The sequence below is a fragment of the Pseudophryne corroboree genome, chromosome 3, assembly GCF_028390025.1.
Source record: "Pseudophryne corroboree isolate aPseCor3 chromosome 3, aPseCor3.hap2, whole genome shotgun sequence".
Classification (NCBI taxonomy): domain Eukaryota; kingdom Metazoa; phylum Chordata; class Amphibia; order Anura; family Myobatrachidae; genus Pseudophryne; species Pseudophryne corroboree.
The window spans coordinates 65,671,704-65,690,647 of NC_086446.1; the positions used below are offsets into that span (position 1 = coordinate 65,671,704).

At 49.3% G+C, this 18,944-nt stretch overlaps 1 protein-coding gene across 1 annotated transcript in view; it reads right to left on the reverse strand.

Annotated features, from left to right (window-relative positions):
• The window catches only part of LOC135054734 (zinc finger protein OZF-like), a 114,821-nt gene extending 97,701 nt beyond the window's left edge, over positions 1 to 17,120 (reverse strand). Inside the window, exon 1 of the mRNA XM_063958029.1 lies at positions 16,695 to 17,120. The gene's annotated coding sequence lies outside the window, so the exon portion shown is untranslated. The remainder of the gene's footprint in view (positions 1 to 16,694) is intronic.
• Positions 17,121 to 18,944: the final 1,824 nt, after the last annotated feature.

Sequence of the window (18,944 nt, forward strand, 5' to 3'; positions counted from 1 at the left end):
CGTGTGAGCGCCTTATTCACCCTAAGGTGTGTTTACCAACTCGCCCTAACTTCTGGCGGGAAAGGGTATAGCGCCAATAATTTTCTATCGGAGGAAACCCACGTATCATCACACACTTCATTTAATTTATCTGATTCAGGAAAAACTACAAGTAGTTTATTCACACCCTACATAATACCCTTATTTGTGGTACTTGTAGTATCAGAAATATGTAACACCTCCTTCATTGCCCTTAACATGAAACGTGTGGCCCTAAAGGAAAATACGTTTGTTTCTTCACCGTCGACACTGGAGTCAGTGTCCGTGTCTGTGTCTGTGTCGACCGACTGAGGTAAATGGGCGTTTTTACAAGCCCCTGACGGTGTCTGAGACGCCTGGACAGGTACTAATTTGTTTGCCGGCCGTCTCATGTCGTCAACCGACCTTGCAGCGTGTTGACATTATCACGTAATTCCTAAATAAGCCATCCATTCCAGTGTCGACTCCCTAGAGAGTGACATCACCAATACAGGCAATTTGCTCCGCCTCCTCACCAACATCGTCCTCCTACATGTCGACACACACGTACCGACACACAGCACACACACAGGGAATGCTCTGACAGAGGACAGGACCCCACTAGCCCTTTGGGGAGACAGAGGGAGAGTTTGCCAGCACACACCAAAAACGCTATAATTATACAGGGACAACCCCTTATACAAGTGTTTTCCCTTATAGCATTTTTATATATGTAATCATATCGCCAAATAAGTGCCCCCCCTCTCTGTTTTAACCCTGTTTCTGTAGTGCAGTGCAGGGGAGAGCCTGGGAGCCTTCCTCACAGCAGAGCTGAGCAGGAAAATGGCGCCGTGTGCTGAGGAGAATAGGCCCCGCCCCCTTTTCGGCGGGCTCTTCTCCCGGAGTTTGTGAGATCTGGCAGGGGTTAAATACATCCATATAGCCTCAAGGGCTATATGTGATGTATTTTAGCCATAAAAAGGTATTATACATTGCTGCCCAGGGCGCCCCCCCCAGCGCCCCGCACCCTCAGTGACAGTTGGTGACTGTTGGTGAAGTGTGCTGACAACAATGGCGCACAGCTGCAGTGCTGTGCGCTACCTTATGAAGACTGAAAGTCTTCTGCCGCCTGTTTCTGGACCTCTTCAACTTCGGCATCTGCAAGGGGGGTCGGCGGCACGGCTCCGGGACGAACCCCAGGGTGAGACCTGTGTTCCGACTCCCTCTGGAGCTAATGGTGTCCAGTAGCCTAAGAAGCAAATCCATCCTGCACGCAGGTGAGTTTTCTTCTCTCCCCTAAGTCCCTCGTAGCAGTGAGCCTGTTGCCAGCAGGACTCACTGAAAATAAAAAACCTAACTTAAACTTTTATTCTAAGCAGCTCAGGAGAGCCACCTAGATTGCACCCTTCTCGTCGGGCACAAAAATCTAACTGAGGCTTGGAGGAGGGTCATAGGGGGAGGAGCCAGTGCACACCACCTGATCCTAAAGCTTTTATTATTGTGCCCTGTCTCCTGCGGAGCCGCTATATCCCCATGGTCCTGACGGAGTCCCCAGCATCCACTAGGACGTCAGAGAAATGATAATAATGCAATGGCCAGCATGCCGACAGTAAAAGGCTTTCTCTATTCTAACATCCAGAATTACCTGAGGTACTATCTATAAAAAAAAACACAAAGTACTGTAGGTGTGATGCGGTGAAGATGTCGGAATCCCGACACCCGTTAGAATTTGGAGGCTGGAACTCTACAGGGGCAGGAGACCAACGCTGGAATCCTGACCTTAATCACAGCCTGTGGGTTAGGTTTAGGAAAAGGAAGGGGGGATTAGGGTCAGGCAGTAAAGGGGGAGGTTAGGCTGTGGGAACAGATTGTTAGCGTGAGGGGGTAGGGAGCAGGGGGAAATACTCAACCCTGTTGGGATTTTATACATCGAGATCCTGGCATTTGTATCATGAATGCCGGGATCCCATGTGCTGGCATTACATACTAATTGCCTGAGAGAGCCACAGGTTGCCTCCTGCTGTACAGGACAGAGAGGAAGAGAACAGAGCAGCATTGGAAAGGGACCAGGGATGGCTGTATGCATGTATGTGTGCCCCGTGGTCATATGAATGGGTGACAGTGTCGCCATACCCCCTGTTACCAGGCCCTTCTGTTCACGTTGCAGTGGTGAGATAGACACACTATACAGCGCTACAGAATCGGTTGATGCTAAATTCAAATGGCCTAAGAGACCTTTTACGTCAGGGATAGGAGCCACGACACAAGGGGGAGGAGCTAGGCCAGCGGGATAGTTCCTTTACTATCCACACCACTATTACCTTTAGTAATCAGGTGGCGAGTGAAGCAAGCCCGCAAGGGTACTTTTCGGGTACCCTGCTCGGCCGTAGCTCCTCCCGCTGGTGACATGTCTCCTCCCCTAGTGACATCAGAAGATCCCTTCTCCCACTCAGAATCCGCACAGCGCACCACAAATACCGCTCCCCGCCTGCTGTCAGCTACTGCAGGGTTAACTAATGGTTGGTTCTAAATCTGAGTGGGAGAAGAGACCTTCTGATGTCACTAGGGGAGGAGACACATCACCAGGGGGAGGAGCTACGGCTGAACAGGGTACCCAAAACGTACCCTCGCAGGCTCTGTGGCGAGCGATTGTTGGTGGCGTGGATAGTAGAGGAACTATCCCGGTGTGCTAGCTCCTCCCCCTTGTGTCGTGGCTCCTCCCCTGACGTAAAAGGTCCCTTAGGCCACTTGCATCTAGCATCTACTGTCAACCAACGGCCTAGACCAATCCTGGTTCCCACCCTGAAATGATACACACATGATCACGCAGCCTGTATATGGCAGAGGCAGATACATACAGCACAGTGTTTGCCAATATCTGCTCATGCGGACCTGCGTACAGCTCTGAACCAGCCAGTTGCCCATGCTGATGCCAGTCAGCACCCAGCCAGAATCACACCACCCAACTGCCAGGGCCCGTACTCACCAGTGCATGTCTTCCAGGAAGTAGACCACGCGGTGCAGCCGCTACACTCTCCCCCACGGTGGGCACAGCAGCATGTCATTACGCCTGCTGGACTCAGCCCCGCCGGCAGCCGGAGCAGTGGAATAGTCTCACGAGCCGTGCACATCCCCACACACAGGCTCATCACCCCGGCCACAGCAACCCGGAGCAGCAGACAGAGGGTGGAGCGCAGGGCTGGACCAGAATGAGGAGCGTGTGTGCAGGGATGTGCTATTGGTTTCACACACACGGGCCCACCCCTTCATCTACGTTACAATAAGGACGGATGGGGCATGTTGCCGGCGGTGCGTGACAGGGAGGACGGCTACTGAGGAATAAGCAGGTCCTGCAGGACGCGCTGTGAGTCCTGTGCGCGCCTCAGCCAATAGCATTTCTCTAACGTCCTAGTGGATGCTGGGACTCCGTCAGGACCATGGGGAATAGCGGGCTCCGCAGGAGACAGGGCACATCTAAATAAAGCTTTTAGGATCACATGGTGCGTACTGGCTCCTCCCCCTATGACCCTCCTCCAAGCCTCAGTTAGGTTTTTGTGCCCGTCCGAGAAGGGTGCAATCTAGGTGGCTCTCCTAAAGAGCTGCTTAGACAAAGTTTTTTTAGGTTTAAATCTCAGTGAATCCTGCTGGCAACAGGATCACTGCATCGAGGGACTTAGGGGAGAGATTTCCAACTCACCTGCGTGCAGGATGGATTGGAGTCTTAGGCTACTGGACACTTAGCTCCAGAGGGAGTCGGAACACAGGTCATCCTGGGGTTCGTCCCGGAGCCGCGCCGCCGACCCCCCTTACAGACGCTGAAGATCGGAGGTCCGGAAAGCAGGCGGCAGAAGACTCCTCAGTCTTCATGAAGGTAGCGCACAGCACTGCAGCTGTGCGCCATTGTTGCTACACGTCTCACTGATTCAGTCACGGAGGGTGCAGGGCGCTGCTGGGGGCGCCCTGGGCAGCAATATTAAATACCTTTAGTGGCGAAAAATACATCACATATAGCCATTAAGGCTATATGTATGTATTTAACCCAGGCCAGTTTTCTTAAAACCCGGGAGAAAAGCCCGCCGAAAAAGGGGCGGAGCTTATTCTCCTCAGCACTCAGCGCCATTTTCCTGCTCAGCTCCGCTGTGAGGAAGGCTCCCAGGACTCTCCCCTGCACTGCACTACAGAAACAGGGTAACAAAGAGAAGGGGGGCATAATTTGGCGATATTGATATATTAAAAGCGCTTATATCAAAAACAACACCTTCTAGGGTTGTTTATATACATTTATAGCGCTTTTGGTGTGTGCTGGCAAACTCTCCCTCTGTCTCCCCAAAGGGCTAAGAGGGTCCTGTCTTCGATTAGAGCATTCCCTGTGTGGCTGCTGTGTGTCGGTACGTGTGTGTCGACATGTATGAGGACGATGTTGGTGTGGAGGCAGAGCAATTGCCGGTAATGGTGATGTCACCCCCTAGGGAGTCGACACCGGAATGGATGGCTTTAGTTATGGAATTACGTGATAATGTTAGCACATTACAAAAGTCAGTTGACGAAATGAGACGGCCGGAAAACCAGTTAGTACCGGCTCAGGCGTCTCAGACACCGTCAGGGGCTGTAAAACGTCCCTTACCTCAGTCAGTCGACACGGGTACCGACACAGATGAATCTAGTGTCGACGGTGAAGAAACAAACGTATTTTCCAATAGGGCCACACGTTATATGATCACGGCAATGAAGGAGGCTTTGCAGATCTCTGATACTGCTGGTACCTCAAAAAGGGGTATTATGTGGGGGGTGAAAAAACTACCTGTAGCTTTTCCAGAATCAGAGGAATTGAATGACGTGTGTGATGAAGCATGGGTTAACCCAGATAGAAAACTGCTAATTTCCAAGAAGTTATTGGCATTATACCCTTTCCCACCAGAGGTTAGGGCGCGCTGGGAAACACCCCCTAGGGTGGATAAGGCGCTCACACGTTTATCAAAGCAAGTGGCGTTGCCGTCTCCTGATACGGCCGCCCTCAAGGATCCAGCAGATAGGAGGCTGGAAACTACACTGAAGAGTATATACACACATACTGGTGTTATACTCCGACCAGCAATAGCCTCAGCCTGGATGTGCAGTGCTGGGGTAGTGTGGTTGGATTCCCTGACTGAAAATATTGATACCCTGGATAGGGACAGTATTTTATTGACTCTAGAGCAATTAAAGGATGCGTTTCTTTATATGCGAGATGCTCAGAGGGATATTTGTACTCTAGCATCAAGGGTAAGCGCGATGTCCATATCTGCCAGAAGAAGTTTATGGACGCGACAGTGGTCAGGTGATGCGGATTCCAAAAGGCATATGGAAGTATTGCCATATAAAGGAGAGGAATTATTTGGGGTCGGTCTTTCGGACCTGGTGGCCACGGCAACTGCCGGCAAATCCACTTTTTTACCTCAGACCCCCTCCCAACAGAAAAAGACACCGTCTTTTCAGCCGCAGTCCTTTCGCTCCTATAAAAACAAGCGACCAAAAGGACAGTCTTATCTGCCGCGAAGCAGAGGCAAGGGTAAGAGAGGGCAGCAAGCAGCCCCTGCCCAGGACCAGAAGCCCGCCCCGGGTTCTACAAAGCCATCAGCATGACGCTGGGGCTTTACAAGCGGACTCAGGAGCGGTGGGGGGTCGACTCAAGATTTTCAGCAATCAGTGGGCTCGCTCACAAGTGGACCCGTGGATCCTGCAGATAATATCTCAGGGTTACATGTTGGAGTTCGAAAGGTCTCCCCCTCGCCGGTTCCTAAAGTCTGCTTTACCAACGTCTCCCTCAGAAAGGACGTCGGTATTGGAAGCCATTCACAAGCTGTATTCTCAGCAGGTGATAGTCAAGGTACCCCTCCTACAACAGGGAAAGGGGTATTATTCCACACTATTTGTGGTACCGAAGCCGGACGGTTCGGTAAGACCTATTCTAAACCTGAAATCCTTGAACCTGTACATACAGAAATTCAAGTTCAAGATGGAGTCACTCAGAGCAGTGATAGCGAATCTGGAAGAAGGGGACTTCATGGTGTCCCTGGACATAAAAGATGCTTATCTGCATGTCCCAATTTACCCCTCACACCAAGGGTATCTCAGGTTCGTGATACAAGACTGTCATTATCAGTTTCAAACGCTGCCGTTTGGTTTGTCCACGGCTCCTCGGGTCTTTACCAAGGTAATGACCGAAATGATGGTTCTTCTACGAAGAAAAGGCGTATTAATTATCCCTTACTTGGACGATCTCCTGATAAGGGCAAAGTCCAGAGAACAGCTGGAAGTCGGTGTAGCACTAACCCAGGTAGTGCTTCAGCAACACGGGTGGATTCTGAATCTTCCAAAATCTCAATTGACCCCGACAACACGTCTGCTGTTCCTGGGAATGATTCTGGACACGGTTCAGAAAAAGGTGTTTCTCCCGGAGGAGAAAGCAAGGGAGTTATCCGAACTTGTCAGGAACCTCCTAAAACCAGGAACTGTGTCAGTACATCAATGCACAAGAGTCCTGGGAAAGATGGTGGCTTCTTACGAAGCAATTCCATTTGGCAGATTCCATGCACGAACATTTCAGTGGGATCTGCTGGACAAATGGTCCGGATCGCATCTGCACATGCATCAGCGGATAACACTGTCACCAAGAACAAGGTTGTCTCTCCTGTGGTGGTTGCAGAGTGCCCATCTGTTAGAGGGCCGCAGATTCGGCATACAGGACTGGGTCCTGGTGACTACGGATGCCAGCCTACGAGGCTGGGGAGCAGTCACACAGGGAAGGAACTTCCAGGGCGTGTGGTCAAACCTGGAGACGTCCCTTCACATAAATATACTGGAGCTAAGAGCGATCTACAATGCTCTAAGCCTGGCAAAACCGCTGCTTCAGGGTCAGCCGGTGTTGATCCAGTCGGACAACATCACGGCAGTCGCCCACGTAAACCGACAAGGCGGCACGAGAAGCAGAAGAGCAATGACAGAAGCGGCAAGGATTCTGCGCTGGGCGGAAAATCATGTCATAGCACTGTCAGCAGTGTTCATCCCGGGAGTGGACAACTGGGAAGCAGACTTCCTCAGCAGACACGACCTTCACCCGGGAGAGTGGGGACTCCATCCAGAAGTCTTCCACATGATTGTGAACCGTTGGGAAAAACCAAAGGTGGACATGATGGCGTCTCGCCTCAACAAAAAATTGGACAGATATTGCGCCAGGTCAAGAGACCCTCAGGCAATAGCTGTGGACGCTCTGGTAACACCGTGGGTGTACCAGTCAGTGTATGTGTTCCCTCCTCTGCCTCTCATACCAAAGGTACTGAGAATTATACGGAAAAGGGGAGTAAGAACAATACTAGTGGCTCCGGACTGGCCAAGAAGAACTTGGTATCCGGAACTTCAAGAGATGCTCACGGAGGATCCGTGGCCTCTACCTCTAAGAAGGGATCTGCTTCAGCAGGGACCTTGTATGTTCCAAGACTTACCGCGTCTGCGTTTGACGGCATGGCGGTTGAACGCCGGATTCTAAAAGAAAAGGGCATTCCAGAGGAAGTTATTCCTACCTTGATGAAGGCTAGGAAGGAAGTGACTGTACAACATTATCACCGCATTTGGCGAAAATATGTTGCGTGGTGTGAGGCCAAAAAGGCCCCAACGGAAGAATTTCAATTGGGTCGATTCTTACATTTCCTGCAAGCAGGATTGTCTATGGGCCTAAAATTGGGGTCCATTAAAGTTCAAATTTCGGCCTTATCAATCTTCTTCCAGAAGGAATTGGCGTCAGTTCCTGAAGTACAAACTTTTGTCAAAGGTGTACTACATATACAACCCCCAATGGTGCCTCCAGTGGCACCGTGGGATTTGAACGTAGTTTTGAATTTTCTCAAATCTCATTGGTTTGAGCCTCTAAAATCGGTAGATTTAAAATACCTTACATGGAAGGTAACCATGTTATTGGCCCTGGCTTCAGCCAGGAGAGTTTCAGAGTTGGCGGCTTTATCGTACAAAAGCCCATATCTGATTTTCCATTCGGACAGGGCAGAACTGCGGACACGTCCTCATTTTCTCCCTAAGGTGGTTTCGGCTTTTCACTTGAACCAGCCTATTGTGGTGCCTGCGGCTACTAGCGACTTGGAGGACTCCAAGTTGCTGGACGTTGTCAGAGCATTGAAAATATATATTTCAAGGACGGCTGGAGTCAGAAAATCTGACTCGCTGTTTATCCTGTATGCACCCAACAAGATGGGTGCTCCTGCGTCTAAGCAGACGATTGCTCGTTGGATCTGTAGCACAATCCAATTTGCACATTCTGTGGCAGGCCTGCCACAGCCTAAATCTGTAAAGGCCCACTCCACAAGGAAAGTGGGCTCATCTTGGGCGGCTGCCCGAGGGGTCTCGGCATTACAACTTTGCCGAGCAGCTACGTGGTCAGGGGAGAACACGTTTGTAAAATTTTACAAATTTGATACTCTGGCTAAGGAGGACCTGGAGTTCTCTCATTCGGTGCTGCAGAGTCATCCGCACTCTCCCGCCCGTTTGGGAGCTTTGGTATAATCCCCATGGTCCTGACGGAGTCCCAGCATCCACTAGGACGTTAGAGAAAATAAGAATTTACTTACCGATAATTCTATTTCTCATAGTCCGTAGTGGATGCTGGGCGCCCATCCCAAGTGCGGATTGTCTGCAATGCTTGTACATAGTTATTGTTACAAAAATCGGGTTATTACTATTGTTGTGAGCCATCTTTTCAGAGGCTACTTCATTTGTTGTTATCATACTGTTAACTGGGTTCAGATCACAAGTTGTACGGTGTGATTGGTGTGGCTGGTATGAGTCTTACCCGGGATTCAAGATCCTTCCTTATTGTGTACGCTCGTCCGGGCACAGTACCTAACTGAGGCTTGGAGGAGGGTCATAGGGGGAGGAGCCAGTACGCACCATGTGATCCTAAAAGCTTTATTTAGATGTGCCCTGTCTCCTGCGGAGCCCGCTATTCCCCATGGTCCTGACGGAGTCCCAGCATCCACTACGGACTATGAGAAATAGAATTATCGGTAAGTAAATTCTTATTTTCAGTATTGGTTGAGGCACACACAGGACTGCATCATAGCGCGTCCTGCAGGACCCGCTCATATTTAAAAAGTGAGTCCCTCTTCTTCTGTAGCGCGTAAAAACGCGCTATAACGCGTATTTTGCGATCACTGTACGTATCAGAATACTCGTACAATATATTCTGTAATTGTACAGTTTTTCTTATTGAACGCGGTCTGTATATAGACATGTAGCATACTTGAGTGTTTGAAAAGTCACAGTGCTGTATACAGGCGGCTTTACAAGGGAGACCTTGCACTGCAGTCCCAGAGACCAGCCGCAACTATGCTTATAAGATGGCACCCAGCGTCTCAGTCAGGGAATGAGGGAGAGTGTGAGGCAGCACCAGGGCGGGAAAATCTGCAGTAGATGTCACCCTGGGCCGGGGAGGGGCTACAGGTCAAACGGAGACTCCCCTATGCTGGTCTTTCACCCCAGGTACTATCGAGCCTTATTAAATGGGGCGTTAGTACACCCGACCTGTGCTCTATTGCCCTGGTGGTCTAGTGGGGTAACTGCTCAGTGACAGTATCCACGCCAGCGTCGCAATCCATCTCTCTAGACAACGCCAGCCATGCAAACCAGGAGAGCATCTGCGGCCGTATGCCTAAAGCCGTAGCGTCTCCTCCAAAAGTACCTGGGAACAGGCCACGGGAGTATGCAATGCCGCTTGGGAGGTGATGAAGACGCAGCGCTGAATGTCACCCTGACATATCAGTGCTGTGGCCCATTAAGTCTTCTTAGAAAGCTTTCTTCAGGGCTGCCCAGCGCAGCCCCCCTGTTAGATGACCTGTTGCTACAGGCACCAACTCGAAACTGAGCTCATAGTGCCTGGAGGACGGGGTTATAGAGGAGGCCCCGATACATCCTGGGACAGCCTAAAGCTTTAGCCTGTTGGTGCCTCTGGATCAAGATCCACTCTACACCCCAATGTTTTCTGTGGAACACAGTGTACCCTGCTGCAGAAATTTTGTTTTGCACTATTGATCTATGCTGCCAAACCACCTCTCATATAACAGTTGTGTTGTGGTTAGATAAAGTTAATATTCGTCTGTATGCTAGTAACATATACTGCCTGCTATAGTGCTTGTATGTGTTCACCATGTTTAGGAATAATCAGGAGTTTCCCTGTCTCCTACTCATTTGCAATTAAAATGTCAGATCCATTTTTGAGCACCACATATATCAAAAAGTGATTAGTACATAGTTTCTTTTTTAAGACCACACACACGGCGCATCCAATATGCATTTCACTCCCATGGAGCTTCGCTAGAGCTATATTGCCTTTTCTTACTCATTTATATAGCTTTCCCTATTTCTCTCAGTAACCCTCAAATACTTGGTGTGTACAGGATTTTCTGTGATCCACATTACAAGACACTGTATTTGTGGAAACATATTGTCAGATACTATATGGTGTTACATACTGCACATTGCCATATTCTGTGTACATCTTTCCCTGCAACTACAGTAAGTTTGGCAAAGGCAAGGGACCTAAACAGGCTCTGGCCCCTACCCTGGTCCTCTAGAACCTTCAGTAGGTTTATCTCCACAGGATGTTTTGCAAGATGGTCAGTGTACCACTTGGTATGCTCCACCTGGCCAGTCGCCTTCTTGGGTTCTTTTTCCCAGATGCTGTCCAAAATTGCGGACCATAATGCAGCACCGGTCATAGCTCCCCTTATGCATCTGCCCCCACAGTTGCTGCTAGAGATATATCAACCCATACCGGCTCCGCCTGTCTCTCCACAATGAATAGACAGGTTTAATGCCTGTGTGCAGAGGCTCGAAGTCTCATCTGCTGCCTTTCACCATATGTTGCAAGGCCACGGTGGGAGGGCAACGTCTTCAGTTCACCCATTTTTGGCATCAGGTCACAATGGATGCCTGGGTACAGGAAGTGGTCACCCACGGGTAAGCTCTCCCCTTCCTGAGGTGCCCTCCCAGTAAATATTTTCATACTAGTCCTCCAACAGACTTGAAGTTATTTACTCCTTACTATAATCAGGCATGATAATTCCTGTCCCCATGTCTCAACGGACAAGGGCCTTTGTTCAACACTCTTCTTGGTTCAGAAACCCAATGGGTTTCATCGGATCATCCTCAATCTCAAATTACTGAACAATTATCTCAAAGCACACAGGTTTTGTATGGAAACCCTCCGCTCCATTGTCCTAGTTATGTGGCCTGGAGACTTTTTGGTTTCACTGGATATACAGGATGCTTACCAACATGTACCTATAGCACCCTCTAATCAGGTGTACCTCCACTTTCCTGTTCTCCATAAGCATTTCCAGTTGCAGGCCCTACCCTTCAGCCTTTTTCATGGCCCCGAGGGTATTTACCAAACTCATGATGGTGATGGCTGGTCACCTTTGTCGGCAGGGAATCTGAATACTCTTTTACCTGGATGACCTCTTTCTTTTGGCAGACTCTCTGGAGGTCCTCAACCATCATCTCCAGGAGACCATGGCATTCCTCCAGAGTTACAGTAGGCTAATTAACTGGAACAAGTCCTCGCTCATCCCATCTCAGAGGATGCTCCATTTCGGAGCTCTGCTAGATGCTCAAGTATAACACATCATCCTTCCTGCGAACAAGATAGCAGCACTACATCTGCGCATACACAATGCAGACCCTGGTCTCCAAGGCACATACCTTTGATATGGTGAAATATGCCCAATTCCACTCCAGGCCTCTACAATGCCTGATACTCACTAGGTGGAATAAACACTCCAAACAGATCAAATCCCAGATGATTGTACTGCCTCAGGATATTCAGATGTCCCTCTTCTGGTGGCTGCAAACCTCCAACCTGGACAAGGTTCATCCATTCTAGATTCCGGACAGGTTTCTTCTCACTATGGATGACAGCCTCCGTGCGTGGAGAGCTGTCGCCAGCAGTCGATCCTTTCAGATCCATTGGACCCCAGCAGAAAGAACTTTGGCTCAGAACCTTCTTCAAGGTTTCTCGCCTGGGTGGAATGCCATCTACCAGCCATCTCTGCGGTGTACATCCCGGGAGTCCTCAACTGGGAAGCAGACTTCCTCAGTCACCAGACAGTGGTCTCTACATCCAGAAATCTTTTAGCTTCTGGTGGACAAATAGGGTCTACAGGAAGTGGACCTTGTGGCCTCCAGACTCAACTACAACATACTATACCCACAAGGGAACCAAACGCAGCCATTTGCAAACACCTTAACAGTCAAATGGTCCTTCTGTCTGGCATATCTCTTTCATCCGGTATCTCTCCTACCCAGAGTACTAAGCAAATTCAAAGAGGAAGGTGGAACAGTGATCTAAATTGCTCCAGCATGGCCCAGATGCCACTGGTTCATGAATCTTCAGTCTCTCCATAGACGTACCATTTCCACTTCCTCTGCGACCGGACTTCTTGTTACAAGATCCCTGTCTACACCCGGATCTAGCTCGCCCGTCTTTGACGGCGTAGCTCTTCAGTCATCACTCTTAAGGGATCAAGGATTCTCCCGTTCGATGATTCAAACTATGCTCCGAGTGCGGAAGCCAGCGTTAGCTTGTATCTATTACCATATACTTCCAGTGGTGCGCTCCACCGGGGAGGCAGTCAATTGACCATCTGTCGGGATCCCGGGAAAGTCAGGGTAACAACGCTGGAATCCCGACACCCGTTGAAATACTGGCGGTCAGAGACCCTACCGTCGGCTGGTTATCCCTACTGGGTGGTGGTCCACGCCACCACCTGAGGGGGAATAGAACCCTGTGGCGACCAAAGGTCTCCTGACCGCTGGGATCTCATACTGATCCCCTCCAAATCACTATGTTTCTCTAGTTTTTTGGATATCTAGACTCCTGGCTTTTCTGCATCTGGGACTTGACATGGGCCTCCACCTTGCTTTCCTTAAGGAACAGGTCTCAGCTCTGTCTACCTGGTTCCAGAGAAGAATTGCTCAATTGCTGAATGTGCATATCTTCCTTCAGGGGGTACTCCGGATTCCACCTCCCTATGTCCCTCCAGTGGCTCTTTGGTATTTGTCTTTAGTTCTTCGTGCAACAGTCTCCTGTTGAACAATTAGACTCTGTTGACCTCAAGTAGTTAACCGCAAATACTCTTTCTCTTCTGGCTATCACCTCAGCATGCAGGGTCTCAGACTTGGGAGCAATTTCATGCCGATCCCCATTTTTTATTTTTCATCATGACAGGTGCGTCCTATGGACCAAACAGGGCTACCTCCCCAATCTCAATGAGTAAACTGTTGTTTCGGCCTTCCATACACCTGGCCTTTCCGCGGGGCAGGCCTCCTTGGATGTGGTCCGTGCTCTGCAAATCTACGTGGGCCGTACTAGTTCCATTCGGAAAACGGATTGACTCTTTGTCCTCTATGGATTCCACAAGCGCAGTTGGCCAGCTAACAAACCCTGGCTCGTTGGCTATGCATGATAATCTCACAGCCTTACAATAGTGCACTGATTTTTCCATCTTTTCATTACTCCATTCGGATCCTGCAGACCCCATTGGATGTAATGGGGGCTGTGCAGGAATGGTATTTATATAGAGGAGAAAGCAAAGTTTTGCTCTACTTTTTTGAGAAACATACCGCCATCTCTAGGTGGGGTTATGCGTATTCGTACCTACAGAAATGGAGAAGAGCAGAGAAGAGGCGTTCTCATCCTGCATTTCTTCGCTCCCCCAGCCGGCTCACACTCTTCTCTCTCTTCCCCTGGCCGACTTCCGATCAGTGTCAGTGACGTCAACGCCGCACGCATGGAGCACTTACTCCTCTTCTGCCATTGTGAAAAAGTTTAAAATCTCCTCACCAGGACAACTGATTGGAAGTACTGTCAGACTGGGTCTCTGTACTGGGGCCAAATGTAATAGGCCACAACTTACGGGAGCTAGCACAATTCTGATAAGACAGTTATAAATTTAAAGCTGCAACTAGCTTAAAACAACATCAGCGGCCTATTCAGAAACGCAATCACATCACACCCCAGAAAACGTACAAGCACATGTACAGCGGCCACATCCCACCCCTCTCCAGCCTACTAACAGGCAGATAAATGAAGTACATCCCTAGACTATTAACAATCCACACACGTATAGCAGTCACATGGCACCCCCCACATATTAACACGCACCTACTCACCAACCACAGAACACAGTACAATAGGGATGACCATCAGCGCGTCCACCATGGTAGATAATTATTCTTTGGGGGTATCCTATTAGCAGTGGTAATTTATCCAATTAGCCCAGATAACCGGCACTTATCGTTACTGTATTATGCTGAGGCAAACAAAGCAATCCCCAATAAACAGCCCTTGGAGCCGCAATAACACATGGGATCAGGAACTTATTCAGGATCCCATGTGTTATCGCACGATAGCAGGTCCTTTTTCAAACAATAAAAATGGACTATAATTGGATAGCCCGATAATGACCATCGGACCCTCCCCATGTAGCAGCCCTCTTTAAACAGTAAGAAAAAAAAGAAAAAAAACATTGATGGTAGTCCCTAATCTGTTTAACCACCATGACAGAATCATGCTACATCAGCCAGATACCATTGATGGCCAATGACTAGCCCTTTATCCCAAATTATACACACCCTGCTGCGGAACTAGCAGCATTGCACCAGCGACCGCCGCATAGAAGGGGTTCCCAGTCACCGGCATTACAATGAGTCACACTGACTCACTGTATGCTGCTGCCGGAAATTGCTCCACGCCTCAAGTAACAGTGAGTGAGTAGCAGCAAATTGAAGCCGTTCCAGTCGTCGGAAGAGGAGGAGCTACAATCTCCTTTCTTCTCAATGCTCTGACCACAGCTCCACCAGCTCCTCTCTCCTGGCCAGAGGCTGTCCTAGCCACCGGCCCCGGGAATCAGGTGACTGTCTACGGCATTATAAACCATAGAGGAGTCTCCTTCCACGTTTGCAGCTCTGGACCCAGGTAAGCAAATTGTAATGCATTTGTCACACACTGCCTGTTGCCTTCTCTGTGGTGTAACCAGTCTCTGTACCCCTCTCCCTGGTGTCACTGACTACTTGTGACCGACAACCTTTCCCTGTCACTGACTATTTGTCTGTCACCCTCTCCCTGTCGCCAACTACTTGTCTCCATCACCCTCTCTCCCTGTCACCCACTATTTGACTGTCACCCTCTCCCTGTCATCCACTACTTGTCTCCATCACCCTCTCCCTGTCACCCACTACTTCTCTCCATTACTTTCTCCGTAACTCACTAATTGTCTCTGTCTCCCTATCACCCACTACTTGTCTGTCACCCTCTCCATGGCGTCACCCACTACTCGTCTCCGACGCCATCTCCCTGTCTCCCACTACTTGTCTGTCACCCTATCCCTGGCGTCACCCACTACTGGTCTCCGACACCCTCTCCCCTTCACCCACAACTTGTCTGTCATCCTCTCCCTGGCGTCACCCAATATCAATCTCTGACACCTTCTCTCTGTTATCCTTTACTTTAACCCACTATTTGTCTGTCACCCTCTCACTGGCATCACCCACTACATGTCTCCCAATACTTGTCTGTCACGCTCTCCCTGGTGGCACCCACTACTTGTCTCCAACATCCTCTCCCTGGCATCACCCACTAATTGCCTTTGTCAGCCTCTGCTAGTCACCCACTACTTGTCTCGGTTACCCTCTCCTTGTCTCCATCACCCTCTCCCTGGCAACTACTGCCTTTTCCTCTCACCCACGCCCTTCAACTTTCTCCCTGGTTTCACCCTCTAGTTGTCACCCACTGCCTCTCCCTGGCTCCCTCTGCTGTCGGGCATGTTATGAATTTAAGGCAGGGCCAGAGTATATATTTGCACCCTTACCCACAACTCACAAGTTACGGTAGATGCTAGAACCAAAGCCCAGATTTATTAAGACTGAAAGAGTGATAAATTGCACGGTGATAAAGAACCAACCAATCAGCTTCTGTCATTTTTCCAACCCAGCCTGCAGCAAGGAAATTACGAGCCGATTGGCTGGTACTTTATCACTGTGCAATTTTTTTACTCTCCAAGGCTTGATAAATCTGGGCCCAAGTTAGAGAAAGAACCTCTGATATCAGAGGGAGGAGCTAGGCCAGCGGGATAGTTCTTCCACTATCCACGCCACCAACTACTCCCTTTAGTATCCCAGTGACGAGTGGAGACTGGAGAGAGCCACCCCAAGCGCAAAACATGGCGAGTGAAGCGAGCCCACGAGGGTACATTTCAGCATACCTTCCAACATGACCCTCTCCAGGAGGGACACAATGCTCTGCTGCTGGACTTTTCTCTTAATGTATGATTGCTGGCACCTGTTTTGTACAGGTTAATGGATAAGAAAGGTGTTTCAGCATTGGTGATGGCAATCATGCAGTAAGAGGGAAGTCCAGGAGCAAAGCATTCTGTCCCTCCTGGAGAGGGTCATGTTGGGAGGTATGATTTCAGGCATGGCTCCACCCCCAGGTGACGTGTCTCCTCTCCTGGTGACGTCAGGGGTCCTTTCTCCAACTTGTTTTTAATGATATAACCCACAAGTTACGACACAGTACATGCACCATGTAATAGGAAATTCCTTCCCACCCACCGCACCAAGACCATCCTCACTGCGCCACATCCCGTCATACTCACCCTCACTGCCGCGTCTCACGCGCTGCATTCGTTCGCTGCCGGTTTCTTCTGCTGGAGACCACTGAAAAATGGCCGCCGATTCAGGAAGCAAGGACAGTTGTAATAGTACATGATTTTACTCTAGTGACTGTGGCGCTGCCAATGAAATGTGGTGACTTCCGGTACAGCGCCTCCTCCTCCTCCTCCTGCTGCTGCGCATTCTCTCCCTACAGTGCAGCCTAGTGAGTGTCCTGCGCGGTGATAGGGACATTAGCGCCCCCGTCTCTCTAGTGGCTGCTCTCTCTCTATACACGGGCAGTGCGGCCAACGCTACTACAATGCAACCAGCGGCGGCCATCATCTTGTAGTCTTCTAGCCAGCCGCAGCCTGCCAAGATCGAGGATGCAAAGGGGGCGGGGCTAGAGACTCAGCCGCCATTTTTCCTGTGTGAATTGGTGTGAATTGGGATGATGTACAGAGGGCGGGTGAGGCTCTGTACACAGTGACAATTGTGCTGGTGTAATACAGAGAGCAGAGGGGTCTGTACACTGACCTGTGGGTTATTGGGCTGTTATTATTATACAGGACAGAACTGTATATAGTGATACATGGAGGAATATTGGCTCCCAGCACACACTGTGTATGATATATGGGGCGGTGGGGTGGGGTTATTATTCTATAGAGCCGAATGGTCTGCACAGTACAGGTTGAGTATCCCATATCCATATATTCCGAAATACGGAATATTCCGAAATATGGACTTTTTTGAGTGAGAGTGAGATTGTGAAACCTTTGTTTTTTGATGGCTTAATGTACACAAACTTTGTTTAATACACAAAGTTATTAATAATATTGTATTACATGACCTTCAGGCTGTGTATATAAGGTGTATATGAAACATAAATGAATTGTGTGAATGAAGACACACTTTGTTTAATGCACAATGTTATAAAAAATATTGTCTAAAATTACCTTCAGGCTGTTTATATAAGGTGTATATGTAACATAAATGCATTCTGTGCTTAGATTTAGGTCCCATAACCATGATATCTCATTATGGTATGCAATTATTCCAAAATACGGAAAAATCCCATATCCAAAGTACCTCTGGTCCCAAGCATTTTGGATAAGGGAGACTCAACCTGTAATACCTTGTTCACACTGCATCAATAACCCGGTATTTTGCCGGGTCGACACGGGTCACTGCAGTGTGAATGGGTAACTGCTGAACTCCCGGGTCGCCTGACCCAGTAATTCAACCCGGGAATAAAGAAGGGTTATTATTACTTGGTCAGGCGCAGTGTGAACGGGTTACCCGGGTCAATGCAACCCGTCACCCGTTCACAGCATAAGGAAAGCCGGCAGTGGAGATGATGTAATTTCCAGTCCTGCCTCTGGCCCTGCAACCCAGATGTCAACCCGACCCAGCATATTTCTCACCTTATAATGTATAGCAGTAGGGGTGCAAGATAATGCGACCACCCAGTCATTCCACACCCGCACCACCTACTTCGTTGCCTCGCACCCCACTGACCTGGCTGCTCCCTCTAGGAGAGGGGTGTGTATATGGGCGCCATATATGGTGGCTCATATAGTCCAAGTTAAAAAAAATTGATACAGGTATAGCATTCCGTGTGTCTGACAGCTCCCTGATGTTATGTATGTACCCAGCACCGCTCCGCTAGGAAACACTCATGATGTCTGGCACAGTGTCTCCCCTCTGGCAAAACTGGCGTTTTCTCGGGCAGCATACATGCGTTTAGCCCTACTCATCTTAGACAGAATTATCCCTTAACCTACATCTACGTTTGTAACCAAGCTTAGGGCTGTACTTCATTCAAGAGATAATTATTGGATATGTGGGTGGTAACACGGTTTGTAGTTGTTAGCTTCTGTAAAACAATTATTTTGTGGCGTCAGGCTCATTTGTGTTTCTCTTACGTCCTAGAGGATGCTGGGGACTCCGTAAGGACCATGGGGTATAGACGGACTCTACAGGAGACATGGGCACTCTAAAGACTTTAGATGGGTGTGCACTGGCTCCTCCTTCTATGCCCCGCCTCCAGACCTCAGTTAGATCCTGTGCCCAGAGGAGACTGGATGCACTGCAGGGGAGCTCTACTGAGTTTCTCTGAAAAATACTTTCTCTATCGTCCTAAGTGGATGCTGGGGTTCCTGAAAGGACCATGGGGAATAGCGGCTCCGCAGGAGACAGGGCACAAAAGTAAAGCTTTTACAGGTCAGGTGGTGTGTACTGGCTCCTCCCCCTAT